This window comes from Podarcis pityusensis (genome assembly GCF_964106645.2).
Source record: "Podarcis pityusensis genome assembly, chromosome: 14".
NCBI classification, from domain to species: domain Eukaryota; kingdom Metazoa; phylum Chordata; class Lepidosauria; order Squamata; family Lacertidae; genus Podarcis; species Podarcis pityusensis.
In genome coordinates this window covers 37,253,266-37,274,344 of record NC_138039.1, presented here as the reverse complement: position 1 = coordinate 37,274,344, position 21,079 = coordinate 37,253,266, and the positions used below count along the sequence as shown (strand labels likewise).

General features: G+C 43.0%; 1 protein-coding gene across 1 annotated transcript in view; it reads left to right on the top strand.

The window, feature by feature from the left end:
* The window catches only part of CTXND1 (cortexin domain containing 1), a 38,301-nt gene that overhangs the window by 15,793 nt on the left and 1,429 nt on the right, over positions 1-21,079 (top strand). Inside the window, exons 2-3 of the mRNA XM_080980615.1 lie at positions 18,480-18,551; positions 20,749-20,835. The gene's annotated coding sequence lies outside the window, so the exon portion shown is untranslated. The remainder of the gene's footprint in view (positions 1-18,479; positions 18,552-20,748; positions 20,836-21,079) is intronic.

The window sequence follows — 21,079 nt, the reverse complement described above, 5'->3', positions numbered from 1 at the left end:
TTTGCGGCGCAGGACTGTCCAAAAATGCACACGCTAGGGATGAAGCGTGCATATAAACGTACACATTAGTGAAAACAGCATACAAAATGTCAGGGGGATGGAAAACTGATTTAAAATTTACAGACTGTTCCCTGTTGAAGGAGAATTATATGAAGATGATGTACGGATGGTACACGACACCAGTGCAGTTAGGGAAAATGTACAAAACTAGTTCAAATATATGTTGGAAGTGTTAGAAAACGGAGGGGACATTTTATCATATGTGGTGGGATTGTAATGTAATTTTAAAAAATTGGGAAATGATATATAACGAATTGAAGAAAATGTTCCATCTAACATTTGTTTAAAAACCTGAAGCATTTTTGTTAGGGATTGTAGGGAAAGACCTGCCAAAAAAGCTGAAAAACATCTTCATGTATGTGACAACGGCAGCAAGAGTCCTAATAGCACAAGGATGGAAGACTGAAGAAATTCCAACTAAAGAATCAAGGCAAGAAAAACTGATGGACTATGCAGAACTGGCAAAATTGACACATAAGCTACGGGACAAAGATAACTGTGATTTTAAAGATGAATGGGAACCCTTTACAAAGTATTTGAAGAGGCAACAAAGTGAATTAGACTCCTTGGCAGGTTTTGAATAAACATTCACAAACTTTTTATTGACAATAATCAGTTAAACAATTTAAGGATCTATACAACTTTGCAACATGCAGAGAATAGCATTCACAGAGAAACCAAAGCCTGGAACTAAGGGAAGTTGTGGGGGTGGGGGTTGTGTGAGAGGGTGGGGGAAGGGAGGGAAAATGGGGGGAAATTTAAACTTTCAATAAAAAATATATTTTTAAAAAAAATGTCAGGGAGAATTGCACGTCCGCGCAAAATGTGTCCATAATAAAAGAAATGAACACTCAGATGCTGATGAAGACTTTAAAAAAAGTCGACAAACTGATGCAGAAAAGTGGAGAACTGAATGGATAAATGAGGAACGGAGAGAAACTGGAACCGACAGCTTTGCCCATCCTTCCTGGTTATGCCTCAATCTGGATGGAGAGATTGGGGAGGTGTGCAAACATGGCTTTCGCATCGCACTGAATGCATCAGGGGATGCTGCAGCGGCGACACTGCTTTGCTAAGCCACGCTGCTGCTGGCCAAGGAGTTGGACGACTGAAGGATGGCTCCACTTCCTCCTTTGACAGTTCCAAGGGTTCTGCAGGAGATATCTCACCTGGGTACCCCTCTAGGGGATGTGGAGCACCAGTTCCCTGCCTGCTCCTCAAGGTCCTTGATCTGTGGAGCATCTGGTTCATTTTCTGAGGACGCATCAACTGGCAGCAGGATTCCAGACACACCATCACTGTAACACCTGGACTGTCTTCAGAGCCCCTGACTGGCTAAGACCACCAGAAGCACCTCTTCTTCAGCAAACGGCCATGGAACGGATGACTGGACGCCCGAGACTGGCATGTCGTGGGTTAAAGAGATACTTTGTCCATACACTGTCGTTTTTGTTTCATTTGGCATCTTCTCTGCCCCAAACCATTTAATTACTTGGATTATGAGCCGCTTGAGACACAGAAGGATTTGCCTTTGGAAAAATTGCTATGAGCCAATGTGAGTCCACACGGTACAGAATATTTTAGGAATTCCCTCCTCTAATCATCAACTCAGGTGCTGAGCGCTGAGTAGGGATGAGCAAATCTGTCAGTTTTGGTTTCCCCTCACACCCTCATTTTCCCTATCTTAAATTTGGTTCTCCACATTTCCAGATCAGTTTGAAAATTTGTTCATTTTTTTAAAGTCCTCATTAAAATTCACCAGCAGTTTAGTGCCAATTTCTCGCAATACTTTCCCCCTAATATAATGTGCCTTTCTAAGTTCTTTTCACAAATACATGCATTGATTGATACAAGCATTTCTGTACCCATCACTTGGCTGGAGAACTGTACTGCCAAACTTGGAGAAGGAATTCCCATGGATGGCTGTGTTTTGGTTCATTTATTGTTTCAGAAAAATATCAGTTATATAGGACTGCCATTAAATGTAAACTGAATAATTTCCTGGGTATTGGCAGATATGCAGCTGATATTTGGCCACTGAGAAATAAGGCCACGTGACCAGCATTCTTAAGAAACCGAGAGAGAGAGAGAGGGAGAGAGAGAGAGAGAGAGAACCACAGCCTGTCAGGCTTATCAATAATGGCTATAGATGATCAATGTTATATATACACACACAAACACAGGGACTCCCCCCGCCCCCAATACAGTCCAATAACCACTGAGAAGACTTGGTAGCTAGAGTATTGTGCGGCCATTGGGGGGGGAAGCATATTCTTAGAGGGAGGGAATGAAATGATCTGGTGGAGGAAAACACAGTTGGGTGGTTGACAAGCTAGAAGGCTGAAGAGGAGTTTTGTGTTAGGAGGCGAGAATTTATTTTGTTGCCAGTTTCTCTCATACGGAAATAATTACTCCCATTTACCACACTCTTCACACTGAAAGCAGAGAGTTGGTATGGTTAGAGTGGTGGTTTAGGATCTGGGAAAGATCGGGTTTAAATTCCTGATCAGCCATGAAGCTCACTGAGTGACCTTGGTCCGGTCATAGACTCTCAGCCTAACCTCTACCTGACATGGTTATTTTGAGGATAAAATGGGGAAGGACCATGTATGCCTTCTTGAGCTCCCTGGATGAAAGGTGGGGTATAAATGTGATAGATAAAAGAGCTTGACCCTTCTCTCATTCACCAGCTTTAAGTCTGGAATAATCCCATGAAATGCTGCCGTAATATATTCCCCAGCAGGCTAATAGAGCAGCATTTGAGCAAATTTGTTTTGACAAAGGTTTAAAGTTAAGATGCAGCAGAGCCAAACTGCACACTTAGGTTAATACCTAGAGATTGCTCTTTCCTCTTTTACTTCTTTTGTTTTATATAAAGGATTGCTCTGTTGTTGTTTTTTAAGGTGCCGTTAGATGCTTTTCCAGATGAGGCAGATTTTGGGTTTGCTGACTGAATGTCAGCCCTTTTAGATCTGTGCAATTAGGGCAGCTGCTATGATGCCCTCCCTGGAATTGCATTATTAAATCCATGATTGATTCAATTAGCTTAGAGGAAGGGGAAATTAAAGACGGCATTAACGCTGCTAGCGTATCACCACCATCATCGCCCTGAAGTCCGTCTTGTGCCAATGGTCCGCAAAGCATGTTGGGTTACCTGTTGGATTGCGTGCAAAATGTCTCATGTAGGGTTGCCAGTTCAGGAGTATTCCAGACCCTGAGACTTCAGAGCCCAAACCTGAGACCCAGGGGCTGGACATGGTAATATCTAGGAGAACTCTGTGGTCATGAATGGACCAGGTGTGCAGCCTGGGAGTCATTTTGGACTCACAGCTGTCCATGGAGGTGGAGGTTAATTCTGTGCCATAGCATCTGTCTACCAGCTCCATCTGGTACGCAGGCTGAGATGTGCATCTAGACTAAATCTTGCATTTCCTCTTTTTGGTGATCCATAAATTGCCACCTATCTGCAGGCGAGGCTTTTTCGGACACAGAACATACTGACGATGTCTGCAGGCCAAGATGTTGTTAAAAGCGCATGAGCCAGGCTGCTGCTTTTTTAAAAGTCATTTGGTAACCTTACACGGAAAGCAAATTACCACAATTACATTTATATATCACTGTGCAGTGAAGTACTGGTGTTGTTGCAGGTGTCATACCAAAGCTTTGAGTTAATCATTCATGGTGATTAGATCAGTTAAAGCAGCCCGAACAAAAGCAGAAACTTCTGTGGAATAAACAGGGGAAGGCTTGTGTACACAGGTCATTTTTTATTTCCCACATTGCTTTGAAACCTGTAGTTCCCCAGATGAATTAAATACTTTTGCCCTATGTCCATTTCTCAAAGGTGGTCTCTAGCGCACGCTAATTATACAGAGCCTCCAAAGTTTCCCAGGCAGGTAACCTTGAAACACTATTAGCAATTTAATGTGGAATTAGTCACGACGGCTGTAAATCTGTTTATCAGCTTACAGCAGAAGTCAAATGCTCTGCAGCATATATAAAGGTGAGCTCCAGAAAAAAGTGGGGGTATTCAGGGGTTATAACCAGCTATTCCCTGCAAGCAGGGCATTCCACTCTCTTCATTCCCTCATTCCCTGAATTTCATTTTTCTTTGCCAGCTTTCACACTGCAATTCATTGGTCGCTGAGTATGGGCAAATTAGTCCATTTTCATTTCTCTCCGCTTCTAATTTTCCCCATCTTCTGTTCTCCACACTTTTTAAAAAAAACTTCTCACAAAGATTTATCAGCATTTTAGTGCTAATTTCTCCTAATTATCCATTTTGCATGCAATCTCTCCAGTCAAGTAATGTGTACAAAGATGTATCTACTAGGTGAAAAGCGTGCATTAAAAATTCCTGTTATTAGTGTAAATAACATACTAAATGCATTCTATTAAGGGAAATTGCTTTGCAAAAATTTGAGTTTTTCTTAATCGCCATGGGATGTTTCAGAAGAGATTCATAAATGGCAACTTGCAGGGAGTACACTTTCATCTTAGATAACACATAACACTTTGATAGTTATGTTCTTTATTGTAAACCTATAACCAAAACAAAAACCTACCCAACCTCTTGGTTTTCAATCCATGCAGGGTAGGCAGAGTTGCATAAATATGCTTGTAAAACCGTATCACCTGCTTCAAGGGTGAAGAATGTCTGCTGTCAACACATGCGTTGATGAAATGTACAAGGACAATGTTTCAGCCCGAGATGCCTCTGGGCACTCGGAATACAAACACTTACCCTTTCGCCGCGTGAGCCCCTAACCTTGGTAAGAAGTTAAGTGGGTCATGTTTTGTGCTCAAGATTAATGGCTTTTTGCTGGTTTCGCCCAGTCCATTAAACATACCCAGGGTCTGCTGAGCGCACTTACTCTCTGCATATAAAGGTGAGCTTCTAATGTTCAATCACGCTTGGGTGTCACACCTAGCAATGGGGACCTACGGTGGGGTTGTGCAACAGAGGGCAGATTCTGTACAACACGGCTTGCACTGAAATCAGGAAGGACATAAGAAGAGCGCTGATGGATCAGGCCAATGATCCACCTAGTTCAGGATCTACCAACCGGTTATCTATGGGAAGTGGGACACTCACGATTCCCAGCAACTGGTAGAAAACAAAAGCAAGAGGTGCCTTGGGAGAGACAATTAGGAGGGCGCAATTCCTGGCACTACAGACTCTTGTGGTCAAAGAGGAAGCTTATCCCAGACCTCCACCCAAGAGTGAAAAGCTTCGGGACTGGATGCCACCCTACATGGCCCTCAAGGCAACACAAGTGCCTCCACTCAACAACAACAACAACCACCCTGTGAGGTAGGTTAGGCTGAGAGATAGTAGCTAGGGCAGAAGGACACTCTTAAGCTTCATGGCTTGAGTGGATATTTGTCCCTCGATCTGGAATGGCACTCTTGACGCCACATCCGACCGGCCCATTATAATGTAATAGCGTAGTTGATCATTCATGCACTGTTCCAGAAAGGCACCAATGTTAGTGCCTTTTCACTAATTAATAATAATAATAATAATAATAATAATAATAATAATAATATATTATTTATACCTCGCCCATCTGGCTGGGTTTCCCCAGGCACTCTGGGCAGCTCCCAACAGAATTAAAAGCACAATAAAACATCAAACATTAAAAACCTCCCGTAACAGGGCTGCCTTCAGATATCTTCTAAAAGTCAGGTAGTTGTTTATTTCCTTGACATCTGATGTGAGGGCATTCCACAGGGCGGGCGCCACTACCGAGAAGGCCCTCTGCCTGGTTCCCTGTAACCTCACTTCTTGCAGTGAGGGAAGTGCCAGAAGGCCCTCGGAGCTGGACCTCAGTGTCTGGGCAGAACGTTCGGGGTGGAAACTTAGTGATTCTTTTCATATAGAGAGGCATGTGGTGTTGCACAAGCAATCGTGGAATCATAGAACTGTAGAGTTGGAAGGGACCCCAAGGGTCATCCATTCCAGCCCCTTGCAACTTAGGAATCTCAGCTAATTTATATGTATGCACAGCCAGCTGAAATCATCAATAAGCATTCACCCACAAATGCTGTAGAATTGGTGCTTTTGTAAACAAACACACACACATTTTATGAGAGTCACCATATTACAGTGGTACCACGGGTTACAGACACTTTGGGTTACAGACTCTGTTAACTCAGAAGTAATACCTCGGGTTGAGAACTTTACCTCAGGATGAGAAAATGGCACGGTGGGAGCGGAAGGCTCCATTAGCTAAAGTGGTGCTTCAGGTTAAGAACAGTTTCAGGTTAAGAACAGGCCTCCGGAACGAATTAAGTTCTTAACCAGAGGTACCACTGTATAACTGTGCTGAATTTCTTTTCATGAAGTGCATGATTGTTGTTAAAAAAAACGGTGGTAAGCTGCCATTCTTCCATGCCAGTGATTGGCATGGAATGGATATGGGATGGATGAAATTGTAAATTATCGCTCCTGTCAGTTGCTCATTTTTCCACACTTAGAATTCAGTTGGCCCATTCCATATAAGTGTGAGACTTAATATATATCCATAAATACTTGCCAAGTGGAGAGTTGAACCTTGGTCTCCCAGGTCTTAATCTAACACTCTAACCACTGCACCACAATGACGCTCCATGTTTTTGTGGATGTCATTTACCTTTTCGTATTTTATCAGTATTGTTCTGGCATCCAAATTCCTTGCATCTTCTAACAAAGGCGTAATAAATAACTTAGAACCAAGCAACACCCAGACTTCTTCTTTTTTAAAAAAGTATATTTATTCCCTAGCATATATCAAACAAGTTTTTCCCACTGACCAGTTTGGATTTGCAACTATTTTGGCTCCCATTAATCAGCTGTTTGGCATCATATATTGTAAATGATGTATTGATGTACACCAAAAAGTGAAGGCAACTGACAAGCTTTACATATCGCAGGTGCCAACTTGGCTTTGCAGCATGTATCCTTTAAGCAAGTAAAGGCAGAATTATTCTCCTCCGCCTCCTCCTCGCCTTTTTATATAAAAAGAAGAAATTGGGACCCAACATATTTTGTCCTGAGAAATGTAGTGCTGCTAGATGCCAGCCTGTCCAACACGCTGTGCAAAAGGGACAACCGGAGGGCTTGCCCATTAAAAGAACATTAACCTTGCCTCTATAGCTGTGCTCAGTTTGTTTTGACAAAGAGGCTCTCTGCAATTGACCAGCAATTAACCTTTTTACCCAAGTCTGCTCAACAATGCACAAATTACTCATGCACAAGTTACAGTAAAGTACGATAGAGTTTAAAGGTAAAGGTAAAGGTACCCCTGCCCGTATGGGCCAGTCTTGACAGACTCTAGGGTTGTGCGCTCATCTCACTCTAGAGGCCGGGAGCCAGCGCTGTCCGCAGACACTTCCGGGTCACGTGGCCAGCGTGACAAGCTGCATCTGATGAGCCAGCGCAGCACACGGAATGCCGTTTACCTTCCCGCTAGTAAGCGGTCCCTATTTATCTACTTGCACCCGGGGTGCTTTCGAACTGCTAGGTTGGCAGGCGCTGGGACCGAGCGACGGGAGCGCACCCCGCCGCGGGGATTCGAACCGCCGACCTTTCGATCGGCAAGTCCTAGGCGCTGAGGCTTTTACCCACAGCGCCACCCGCGTCCCTACGATAGAGTTTACTAATGTCTAATTGATGGACAAGATGGCTGAATATTCCATGTTACTTTGACCATTTGACCTTCTGAGACATCTTTTATTTCATACCATTCATATTGTCTTCCCTGAATACGTTTGTTGATAAGGAAAGTTTGTTGGCACAGGTTGACATTAAATGCGTTTTTAACCAAAAAAACCTAAGTGTGACATTTAGAGTTTGGAAAGAACCACCAGTGGAGCTTGGAGCAATTTGTGAGGGGAGTGTAATATTCTGCAAAGCAAACAAGCCCAAACAAACCAAGAACATAGAGATGGGTGAATATGTCATTTTTGTTTCTCATTTTTCCAGTCTAATGTTCAATTCTCCACATTTGCACATAAGTTTGTGGGATTTTAAAAAGATTTCTCACCTCACCCAGCGTTTTCATACAAATTTATTCTAATATATATATTTGCATATGCGACTTTGCCTAAGAGACACCTTTTTGCTAGGCAATTTCCCCTATACAAAAGCATTTTAGTGTTGTTTTCACCAATACAGCTGTACCTTAGTTTACGAACTTAATCCGATCGGGAAGTCCATTCTTAAACCAAAGCGTTCTTAAACCAAGGCATGCTTTCCCATAGCAGCAGGGGACTCAATTTACACTCAACAGGAAGCGGAACATGTTCTTATTCCAAGGCAAAGTTCACAAACCAAAACACCTACTTCTGGGTTTGCAGCGTTCTTCATCCAGGTTGTTCATAAACTAAGCTGTTCTTAAACTAAGGTACCACTATACATGCATTTTTTAAAACACACACTGGATCTTAGTATATGCATTATTGTACATATTATTTGGTTGGAAAACTGCATTGAAAAAAAGCGAGAGAAGTGTGGCTTTTGAAGGATGGCTGCATTTTGTTTCTTGTAATGTAAATGGAAATGCAAATTAAGTAGGTTGGACTATCAATAGGAATTGAACCAAACCAAGGCAAAAATAGCAGCTAGCCAGGTAGATTTTTCTGACAATGGGCCTCCCCATTGATAACAGGGGATCAGCCAAAGTTGCTCTAGACGGAATGCAATGTGTCAATGGATTTGGGATGCTGTCCATATTACAGAATTATGTAGAGTAAACAAACCGTATATCAAGAGGAGAGAAGGTTAATCTTGGCAAGTTGTATAATGCTGTGGACTAAAGTAATGGCCTGAATGGCTCAATGCTTGGATGGTTTTTAAATGCTGGAGAATGGAAAACATATTATGAATCACCCCCAAGGATTATTAAAATGCAAGCACCGGATTGATTGTGATGTATGAACTATAGCGCATAACTGACATGAATAATTGTGTCAGGCCGGAGACTGACAGCGCTCCAGACTGCACCAGACAAAAGCAGACCATCACTCAAAAGGGGTTTTATGAGCAACCTAGCACAGAGGCGTTGACATTTCCTCATTTAAAAAATGGCGAATCAAAGGTCCATTTCCTAAATCCACGGACAGTTATTTGTTTAATGGCAAAATTAAGATGGATATGCCGTCTTCCATGAGAAGTATTTTAAAGGAGCGTTAAAGATTTGTTTTTAGCCTATTAATTTGTGCATAATAGATGTTTCCTACATCTGATCTCATTAACTGCCAACGCCCACCTGATCCGTTGTGTAAGGAACCAAGAAAGGAACCACAGGGGCCACAAAACAGTTGTCCTGGATGAGCATGGTTAAAAGTGGTACTGCACCAAAGTAAGTGAGTGCGCTTATGTGGCTCCCAGGGACACATGAATCTGTTAACTTCGGCCTCATCTGCACTATACTTTTAAAGCAGTTACATACCACTTTAAAGGTGATCCCCTTCATGGATCACTGCCTTGCCGTGGCGAAGGGGCTTGAATAACTCAGAGAAGCTATGAGCTACGCCGTGCAGGGCCACCCAAGATGGACAGGTCAAAGTGGAGAGTTTTGACCAAACGTGATCCACCTGGAGCAGGAACTGGCAAGCCACTCCAGTATCCCTGCCAAGAAAACTCCATGGACAAAGAAACAGGCATATAAAAGTTATGACGCTGGAAGATGAGCCCCTCAGGTTGGAAGGCGTCCAACATGCTACTGAGGAAGAGCGGAGGATAAGTACAAGTAGATTCAGAGCTGATGAAGCGGCTGGACCAAAGCCGAAAGGACGCTCAGTTGCGGATATGCCTGGAAGCGAAAGGAAAGTCCAATGCTGTAAAGAAAAATATTGCATAGGAACCTGGAATGTAAGAACCATGAACCTTGGTAAGTTGGATGTGGTCAAAACTGGGATGGCAAGAATAAATATTGACATTCTGGGCATCAGTGAACTAAAATGGACAGGAATGGGCAAATTCAGTTCGGATGACCATCATATCTACTACTGTGGGCAAGAATCCCGTAAAAGAAATGGAGTGGCCCTCATAGTCAACAAAAGAGTGGCGAAAGCTGTACTGGGATGCAATCTCAAAAATGATAGAATGATCTCGATACGAATCCAAGGCAGACCTCTTAACATCACAGTAATCCAAGTTTATGCACCAACCACTAGTGCTGAAGAAACTGAAATTGACCAATTCTATGAAGACTTACAACACCTTATAGAAATGACACCAAAGAAGGATGTTCTTCTCATTATAGGGGATTGGAATGCTAAAGTAGGGAGTCAAGAGATAAAAGGAACAACTGGCAAGTTTGGCCTTGGAGTTCAAAACGAAGCAGGGCAAATGCTAATAGAGTTCTGCCAAGAGAACAAGCTGGTCGTCACAAACACTCTTTTCCAACAACACAAGAGGCGACTCTACACATGGACATCACCAGATGGGCAGCATCAAAATCAGATTGACTATATTCTCTGCAGCCAAAGATGGAGAAGCTCTATACAGTCAGCAAAAACAAGACCTGGAGCTGACTGTGGCTCAGATCACCAGCTTCTTATAGCAAAATTCAAGCTTAAACTGAAGAAAGTAGGAAAAACCACTGGGCCGGTAAGATACAATCTAAGTCAAATCCCTTATGAATACACAGTGGAAGTGAGGAACAGGTTTAAGGATTTAGATTTGGTGGACAGAGTGCCTGAAGAACTATGGATGGAGGCTCGTAACATTATACAGGAGGCAGCAACGAAAACCATCCCAATGAAAAGGAAATGCAAGAAAGCAAAGTGGCTGTCCAACGAGGCCTTACAAATAGCGGGGGAGAGAAGGCAAGCAAAATGCGAGGGAGATAGTGAAAGATACAGGAAATTGAATGCAGATTTCCAAAAAATAGCAAGGAGAGACAAGAAGGCCTTCTTAAACGAGCAATGCAAAGAAATAGAAGAAAACAATAGAATGGGAAAAACCAGAGATCTTTTCAAGAAAATTGGAGATATGAAAGGAACATTTCGTACAAAGATTACCATAATAAAAGACAAAAGTGGGAAGGACCTAACAGAAGCAGAAGACATCAAGAAGAGGTGGCAAGAATACACAGAGGAATTATACCAGAAAGATATGGATGTCTCGTACACCCTAGGTAGTGTGGTTGCTGACCTTGAGCCAGACATCCTGGAGAGCAAAGTCAAATGGGCCTTAGAAAGCATTGCTAATAACAAGGCCAGTGGAAGTGATGATATTCCAGCTGAACTATTAAAAATTTTAAACGATGATGCTGTTAAGGTGCTACACTCAATATGCCAGCAAATTTGGAAAACTCAGCAGTGGCCAGAGGATTGGAGAAGATCAGTCTACATCCCAATCCCAAAGAAGGGCAGTGCCAAAGAATGCTCCAACTACCGCACAATTGCACTCATTTCACACGCTAGCAAGGTTATGCTTAAAATTCTACAAGGCAGGCTTAAGCAGTATGTGGACCGAGAACTCCCAGAAGTGCAAGCTGGATTTCGAAGGGGCAGAGGAACCAGAGACCAAATTGCAAACATGCACTGGATTATGGAGAAAGCTAGAGAGTTCCAGAAAGACATCTACGGTACTTCTGTTTCATTGACTATACAAAAGCCTTTGACTGTGTTGACCACAGCAAACTATGGCAAGTTCTTAAAGAAATGGGAGTGCCTGATCACCTCATCTGTCTCCTGAGAAATCTCTATGTGGGACAAGAAGCTACAGTTAGAACTGGATATGGAACAACTGATTAGTTCAAAATTGGGAAAGGAGTACGGCAAAGCTGTATATTGTCTCCCTGCCTATTCAACTTATATGCAGAATTCATCATGCGAAAGGCTGGGCTGGATGAATCCCAAGCCAGAATTAAGATCGCCGGAAGAAATATCAACAACCTCAGATATGCAGATGACACAACCTTGATGGCAGAAAGTGAGGAAGAATTAAAGAACCTTTTATTGAGGGTGAAAGAGGAGAGCGCAAAATATGGTCTGAAGCTCAACATCAAAAAAACGAAGATCATGGCCACTGGTCCCATCACCTCCTGGCAAATAGAAGGGGAAGAAATGGAGGCAGTGAGAGATTTTACTTTCTTGGGCTCCCTGATTACTGCAGATGGTGACAGCAGTCACGAAATTAAAAGATGCCTGCTCCTTGGGAGAAAGGCGATGGCAAACCTAGACAGCATCTTAAAAAGCAGAGACATCACCTTGCCAACAAAGGTCCGTATAGTTAAAGTCATGGTTTTCCCAGTAGTGATGTATGGAAGTGAGAGCTGGACCATACAGAAGGCTGATCGCTGAAGAATTGATGCTTTTGAATTATGGTGCTGGAGGAGACTCTTGAGAGTCCCATGGACTGCAAGAAGATCAAACGCATCCATTCTTAAGGAAATTAGCCCTGAGTGCTCACTTGAAGGACAGACCGTGAAGCTGAGGCTCCAATACTTTGGCCACCTCATGAGAAGAGAAGACTCCCTGGAAAAGACCCTGATGTTGGGAAAGATGGAGGGCACAAGGAGAAGGGGACGACAGAGGACAAGATGGTTGGACAGTGTTCTTGAAGCTACAAACATGAGCCTGACCAAACTGTGGGAGGCAATAGAAGACAGGAGTGCCTGGCGTGCTCTGGTCCATGGGGTCACGAAGAGTCGGACACGACTAAACGACTAAACAACAACAACCACTTTAAAGAGTTGTGGCTTCCCTCCCAGGGCTATTTTTCTAGAAAAAGAGGTCACCATGAATGCCTCCCTTGTTCTCTTATAATGGCGCCCACCTGAGAGGTGCCAGAACTGAGTTCTGGCTGAAAAATAAGCCCTGCTTTCTCCAAAGAATTATGGAGACTGTAGTTAAGGGTGCTGAGAGTTGTCAGGAGACCCTTACAATGCCAGAGTGATTTAACAACCAACTTCTCTGGCCACGGAGCTCTGGGAACTGTAGTTCTCTGAGGGAAACAGGGGTCTCCTAAGAACTCTTAGCACCTTTAACAATTTGCAGTGCTGAGGGTGCAAATGGGGCCCTGGTTTCTCTCCATTTATTGTTTTCTTTTTCTTCAGTCTTACGTTCAGTTGGCCCCACTGTGAATTCTACACTCCTACCCAGCAAAAATTTTGGACTAAAATGCTGCCAATTTTTTGCGAGGCCCTTTTAAGAAAAAGCCACACCAGATTATGTTGAAATGTGGAGAACTCAACTTGAGATTGGAGGGAAAATGAGAAACCGAGAAAAACTAAAATTGACAGATTTGCCGCCCCATCCTCACTTACAGGGCGCCAGCAAACAGGCACAAACAATGAGAAGGAGAAGCAGGAAGAGGAGGAACAGTGCCAGGAATCAGAGGTTAGCATTGGACCTTCACAGTTGCTCAGAAATACCAACTTCTGATGCCGAAGCAACAGAAAGAATGGCACTTCCTGTTCCTCCACACCAGCCAACTTGAAATAACACTTGCATTCTCCACAGCCCCAATTCCCCAGGGCCAATTTCTGAATCCCCAGGCCAGTCTGGTTGAGGTAGAGAAGCAAAAAATTCAGATCAGAAGTAGATGGGAAATGCAGAGGAAAAGGAAATATTTCACATCAGTGTTTATGGCCCAAATCTGCTCATGCCTCTTATTGGCTGTTTACCCTGAAAGGATTCCTAAAGATCTTGGAAGTCCGAGCTTTGGAAAGGCAGAGTCGTTGCAAGGAACTTCAAGGCAAAAACAGCAGCTGGTGATCACTGACGACTGGCTGATTCCTCTAAGCCACTGGTGTCCAAACTTTTTTCAAAGAGGGCCAGATTTGATGAAGTGAAGGGCCGTTGACCTTGTAGGATTTTACTCCAAAGTTGTTGAGCTTCTTTTAGGATTGAAGTCGTTGAGGGTTTTTTAGGATTTTAGTGTTGAGAGCCATTCTGCATAGAAACAGTAAGGATGTTTGTACCTTTAAGAACAGTTTCTGTAAGCTCTGGGCTGATTGGATACAGCTGGCCACCACTGCAAAAGGAGAAAAGCTGCAGTTTGAACTCTGCCTGCAGGAAAAACACCCACAAGCTTTGCTGTTTGTTGTTTCATAATAAAACCTTTATTTAGTTTGGTTTTACACCGGTCTCTGGTGTCACAGTCTCAGTCATCTGCCACCAGAGGAAAATCCCCCTCTAACATTTAGGATTTTACCTCAGGAAATAAACTGCCACAGGGGCCGGATTAAACCGACTGGTGTGCCAGAGTAGGCCCCTGAAACAGACTTGCCTGCTCTAAGCAGCACTTCCTTAGGTGACGTTTGGCCTATAAGCCAAATTTAGCAGGGCATTCTTAATAACTGTCTGAAGTACACATTTTATTTTATGGAATATTTTTTTAAAAAAATACTATTTCCATGTTTATACCAAGTCCAACCATTGGTCCATCTAGCTCAGTATTGTCTACCCTGATTGGCAGTGGCAAGGGACATTTTTCAACCGTACTTGGAGATGCCAATGATGGAACCTGGGGGACTGCTGCCTGTGGTGAGATGCTAAATTGGTTTTCTGGTCCATTCCCGCACTGTCACTAGTTAAGCCCACTTGCGCGCAACAACAGTGTGGTGCAGCAGCCCCTCCTAACAAAGCAGTACTATAATGTTGGAGAGAGGTTTGGAAGAGAGATTCCTACTCTTTCGTAGCAGAGGTAGCACAATGGTGATTGCTCCAAGCATGTTAAAACTTGTTATGATTTGCATCTGCCCTCATCCACCTCTAAACAAATGTTCCCCACAAAACTACTTAGGCTAGAATAAATCACAAACATTTAACTCTGCAAATAAGTGAAGATTTTACTCACAGGGTTTCAGGAGTTACAGCAAGCAAGTCTTCATCGGTTAGCGGTGAGATGAAGAAGAAAGGTTCCAAATGACTTAAAGGAAATAACTTGGTTTCCTTACAAAAGAATCAGGCAATACAAATCTCTTGTTAAAGAGGTTTTCCATCCACTTGGTTTTTCTTCAGCTGCAGTTCTGGTTTCTTTGATGAAGTAAGCAAAGAGAAAAGGGAGGAAGCAAAGGTTGTTGAGAGCCTGGTAAGCTCCAACCACTGGCACCTGGACCTCAGGTTAACCCTTTCATGCACACAAGTGTGAGTTGGTAACTGTATATTACAACATATAATGGGTTGCTTGGCCCCAGGCCCTTTACAGTGCTACACTGGGTAAGCCTGTCAGCAAGTGCACAGGAGAAACTGGCAGCTGGAAGGTGGTAGACACTGGGACTGGGCATAGGATTGGTTCTTGTGGGCCCAGCTAAGGTGCATGGCCCCATAGCAAGTGCCCCAGTATTCCAGGTTGTCATTCCCAGAGCATCATTTTGTCTTGGACCAAGGCCTTTTCATCAAGAATGAAGCAAAGGAGGAAATGCTTAAGTCTCTTCTCCCAGGACCTCCTCTGATCCGGATACTTGTCAGTTGTAAACCCACCCCACCCCCCCGCCGCCGCCAAAAAAGGTGGTACCATTTGCATTTTTAAGAACAGACATAGTCAATGCAACTATGCATTTTACATCATGTCTAGCTTGGTGCTTCAAATCCCCTATTTACAGAGAGAGGAAGCAGAGTCCCAAAGCCCACCCTCGCTTGAACTGCAGGAGGAAATCCTAATAGTTAGCTGTATTGTTTTGATCATACAAAGCAAACAACAACAACAATTCTCTCCCCCTCTCCCATACACACACACAGCCATCCTCAACTGGAGTGGTTTCATACCTCTCATTCCTAGAATCCATTTTGTTGCTGGGGAACATCAATTCAATTATCAAGTTAAGTCAATTGCTGGAAAAGCAATTAACCCCCCCCCCCCAAACACTATTAGAACTATTGAAGGGGATCCTGATTTAGCAAATTACCAGGAAATGATTTAAAGGATACTGGTGGTGGTGATTTTGTAATACGATGACTGAAACTTGAGCCCAACGCATGTAACTATCCGAAAACATTCATTTGATATTCTTTCCAGTGCTGCAGTGCAAAAGAAGCAGTATCTCTCCCCACCCAGACTACCATTTGTAAGCAAATTTTAACAAATAATAGTTTGTCCAACAAAGCAGCCAAGTGATCATACGGATAGCAAATATGATGCTTAGGAAAGAGCTGTTTCCGTCTGCCTTTGGGCACGCAGAGAGAAGAGGTTGGCTACCAAATATAGCTGAAAAAGAACTCCAGGATACTCACGTTTGAACAATGCAGATTGTCTCTAGACATGACCACTGGTCTAAAACAACAATACGAAACAAATTATATATCTATGTATGACTTGTTGCTCTACTCACTTATTCTGTATGTTTATTGTTTTTGTAGAAAATTAAGAAAATTAAAAATGTCTCCAGGCCTGATGCACCCATCAAGATGCACTAATGCAAGTTTAGGTCCTATCTGCACTATAAATTTAAAGTGTCATACCACTTTAAGCAGTCATGGCTTCTCCATAAGAATCATGGGAATTGTAGTTTGTTAAAGGTGCTAAGAGTTGTTGGGAGACCCTCGTTCCCCTCACAGGGCTACCATTCTCAGAGTGGTTTAACCACCAGTGTCTCTTTTCAAGGAACTCTGGGATTTCAGCCATGAAGGGAATTGGAGTCTCCTAACAACTCCCAACACCCTTAGCAAACTACACTTCCCAAGGTTCTTTGGGGGAAGCCATGATTTTAAAGTGGCATGATACTGCTTTAAATATGTAGTGCAGATGGAGCTTTCGAAGCAACAAGCCATAGTTTCTTTTAGCATGGATTGCCTGAAGGGCATCACATGAATGAATGTCCTTCTCTAGTCTACTGATTTGTGAAATTCCCAATTTCGAGCTACTCTATAAATACTCTTTCATTTCCAGAAGAAGAAGGGGGGAAAACCTCACAGGTTGTAGGGGAAACACTATTTAAAGTCTCCGGGCCTCAGAGACAGAATGAGTTAGAGAATTGTCGTGAATTAAATGAGGCATATAAGAGCTGATGCAGCTCTGCAAATTACACAGCTAATAGAAGAAGCTGAACAGAAGAATTGAAAATGCCCAAAAGGGGCTACAGATAAAGGAACCCCACAGCTGCCATCAGCTTTGCTGATGTAATAATATAATAGACTGATTTCTTTCCTGAAAGAACTTTAGCAGGAGAAAAAATACAATTAAGTTTGCTGGGGAATGTTGCAGATCAAACATATTGCTCTCTCTAGGCAGCAGAAGTCGCTACCCTGTCTATATCAATCAACAGGATTTCACTTCATAATCAGAGTAGCCTGAGATTTTTTATTTTTTATTTAAATCAAAGTGGGATGATTACAGACACTGCAATATGATTAAACCGTCCGGCCTGCGGTTTAATGGACCTGGAACTGAAATTAGAAGCAGATTCATTGGTATAATTTTGAATAGGTGGCAGATAATTAAGTGGCTCTTATACTGACTCATGAGAACATTCATTTCACATTAAAGTCTGCATGGGGTGAGAGTTGCCAATGTTAGGATGGAATTTGTATAAACCTGTGATGGATATGGAAATTTGGCTTCTAAAGTTCCATTGAGATAAATGGTTTGCACATGGTGTTCTTCCTCAAAAACTCAGCAGGTGTTCCTCTCAATGAGAAGATATCATCATCATCATCATCATCATCATCATCTTATCTGTATGCCACCTTTCCATAGCTGAAACTATGCTCAAGGTGGCTTATAACATGACAAGATTTACATAATTACAAACATAACAGAAGTCACAAACAATAAATAAAACACATCAAAAAGGACACAACCAAATGGAAACAATTTCCACGTAAATCATAAGATACAACAATAATATCAATAACAGCTCTTTCAACGTAAACAATATTCCAGCCCAAGAATCTGTTCAACAGTCTCAGCTTTTGTAGCTGGAGTCAGTCAGCACTCCACTCTCCCAGGCAGGATGGGAAAGGGTCAGCAAGGCAGGGTGCAGGTCTTCCAGGGCTCACAGCCAAGATGGTCTCATTTAAAACAACACAGATAAAAATTTAAAAGCAGCTGCAGTCCTTGTGAAGCCTGTCAGGCCCCGCCCCAAGCCAGGTGGAAAGAGGCAAGAGCAGGGTCTTTTAGGCCCTCAGCCGGCAGTCCTCCTGATATGTGATGATGTTGCAGTTCGTCAGAAACACAGCTTACCTGTCACTTTCGATCATCTCTCACAATGCATGGCTACTAGTGTTAGATTGTGGCCTCCTAAACGGTCATGGCTTCTGCCACAGAATCCTGGGACCTGTACTTTGTTATTGGTAGGACATTCCCAGTCCTACCTGGAGAGGCCAGGAATTGAACCCAGAACCTTCTGCATGCAAAGCACATGCTCTACCACAGAGATGTTTGACAATCATCCATTAATTGCTCTAATAATTGAATGAGATTTATCATACTTTTAAGTGCACGTACAAATGACACCTACATGATATTACCATTCTTCCAGGTCTCGGCCTGACCGAATCGTTGTGAAGTCTCGATGTTACAAAGCTGAGAAGCAAAGGCACCAAACATTAGAGTAAGTAAGCACCAGAACTTGCTCAGATGCCCCCCTCCAACATGCAAGAGTTTGTTTGAATGACTGTATATGTGTAAGATTGGATTTGCTCAGTGCTTTTATTTCTGAAGGTATTCAAGGGAACACAATCCTGGCACCATTTTTCTAGGAAAAAAGCACTGGTTAAAAATGTAACACTTACAGTAAAGACTTCATGGTAAGTACCGACACCTTTTTTCTAGAAGAAAAGCACTGAGTTTACTGTATTAAATTAGAAAGGAAAATTGAAGTGTAGGTGGGTTCCCACAAGGCAAGACACAGTGATAACAGCAAGAACCTTTATTGAACTAACAGAACAGGACAACAGGGTCAAAGCAACTGCTTATATACATTTCTGAAGGCTTGGGCCACTCCCACTCCCAACGTGATTGGCTGTCTAAACTTCCAAACTGCGAATCATAACTCAGAGTTCAAGGGCCAATGGCAGAGGCCCAAATCCTGAAATGTTCTGTGATTGGATATCATGTATCGAATCAGAACACAGGGGCTCAGAATCCTTGGTCCAGACTCAAGCTCAGGCAAACACAGACCACTGAATACGTAACAAAAATGGCACTTTCTCTGTAGTCACCAGTTTGGGGTCAGGAAATCTCCACAGACTGGCAGGCCTGTGCGGATCTTCTTTGAAGGTGTTTTGTTAGAATAAAGTTACAAACTCAAGCCAAATGGCAGCTGGTTCCTGGCAGGGGCCCCTGGCTGGCTTAGCCCTCTGAAGCCTAAGACAAGTGCCCTTACCCCTGCCTATGCCTGCAGACTGAGGAAGGAAATGCACATTGGTAGCTGGGGACAAAAGTTATGGTTGATGGATTACAGAAACAGCAGGAGGAATGGCGCATGACAGATTGCTATTGTTGCTTGGGGATTACAGCAAAGAGAGTCTTTTTTCTCCTAGACTTCATTTCTGCATAGTTGTGTGAGTTGGGTTGCCATAGTTAAAAAAGTGAAAATCCAGACATTTCGCTGATTTCCACCCAGACACTGCTTGCAGCTGCAGTATTCCGGATACATCCAGGAAATTCCAGATGTTTGGCAACCTTATGTGTGGGGAGACTTTAAAGCAGTGGTGCAGGAACAGGGAGGGAGCTTCACTCGGTCACTCTTCTGCTCATAGCAGGAGTGATAACATCATCCGCTAGTGCAGTATTTGCCAATGCTGTAAGCTTAAGGGTGTGCATTGCGGCATGGTGCCCATTCGGTAGGCTGCAAGCCAGGGAGGCCAACAGTAGGTGGTGCTAGAGCCAATGGCAGGTGCAATCACAACTGATGCTAGTTTTCTCCCCACCCTCTTCCCTGTTGAGCTCTATAAAGGCAACACTGAGGCCACATTCCCACTATCCATTTGAAGCACAATGATAGCACTTTATAAGTTATGGCTTCCTCCAAAGAGCTTCAATTCCCAGAGTTCTGTGGGAAGAAGGATTGATTGTTAAGCACTCTGGTATCATAGTGCTTTAGTGGATTGTGGGAATGTGGCCCTAGCTAGAACATATTGATAGGATCCTAGAATTTGCAAAATAAATCAGGGTGTGTAAAGAGAAGTTATTACAGTATTTTTTGCTCTGTAAGACGCACCAGACCACAAGATGCACTTAGTTTTGGGAGGAGGAAAACAAGAAAAATAATATTCGGAATCTCAGAAGCCAGAACAGCAAGAGGGATCGCTGTGCAGTGAAAGCAGCAATCCCTCTTGCTGTTCTGGCTTCTGGGATAGCTGTGCAGCCTGTATTTGCTCCATAAGACGCACACGCTTTCCCCCTTACTTTTTGGGAGGGAAAAAGTGAGTCTTATTGAGCAAAAAATACGATATATTAATATGAAAAACATGGAATAAGCCTCTTGGTGTCTTTTAGACTTTGATTGATGGTTAAAGTTATGATTTAACTGAAACACTTTCGTTTGACCTTTGCCTGTTTTTAAATTCTTTGCACTGTTTGTCCCTCATATCTTACTGACGGATATATCCTTGAGGCTGACATGGTTTTAATACCGTGTTTCTGCACCTCACAGAATTATCCAGTGCCAGCCCTATTTATGTAATGTGAACGAGAGATTAATAATTTTCAGGGTAGAAGCCGGACAGATTTAAAATAGAGAAATAAATGATCATTTTTAAGGCCACAGGAGAGTGAAATTAACATTTTTGTCCCTTTTGCCATAGGGGCCATACCCATCGCCTTTCAGCCTGATCCGGGGCGTATGACAAAGAAACATTCCTTACACAGCAGTGGCCCATCTTGTATATCAGGTCAGTTTCCTTGTGTAGCCCCAGTTAAACCACTTTGATAACTCTGTGAGGGGACTAGGGGATCTTGTGGGAGGGAAGCCATGACTGTTTGAAGTGGTATGATTTAAAGGCTTAGTTCAGATGGGGCCTTGGTTTCTGTTGGACTTTTATGTTGGGTCAAGGAAAAAATAGGTATAAAAAGAGAATTCCTGGATACCAAGATCCAAGTATGCTGCAAGTACTCTTTGGTGAGCGAAATCTCTCC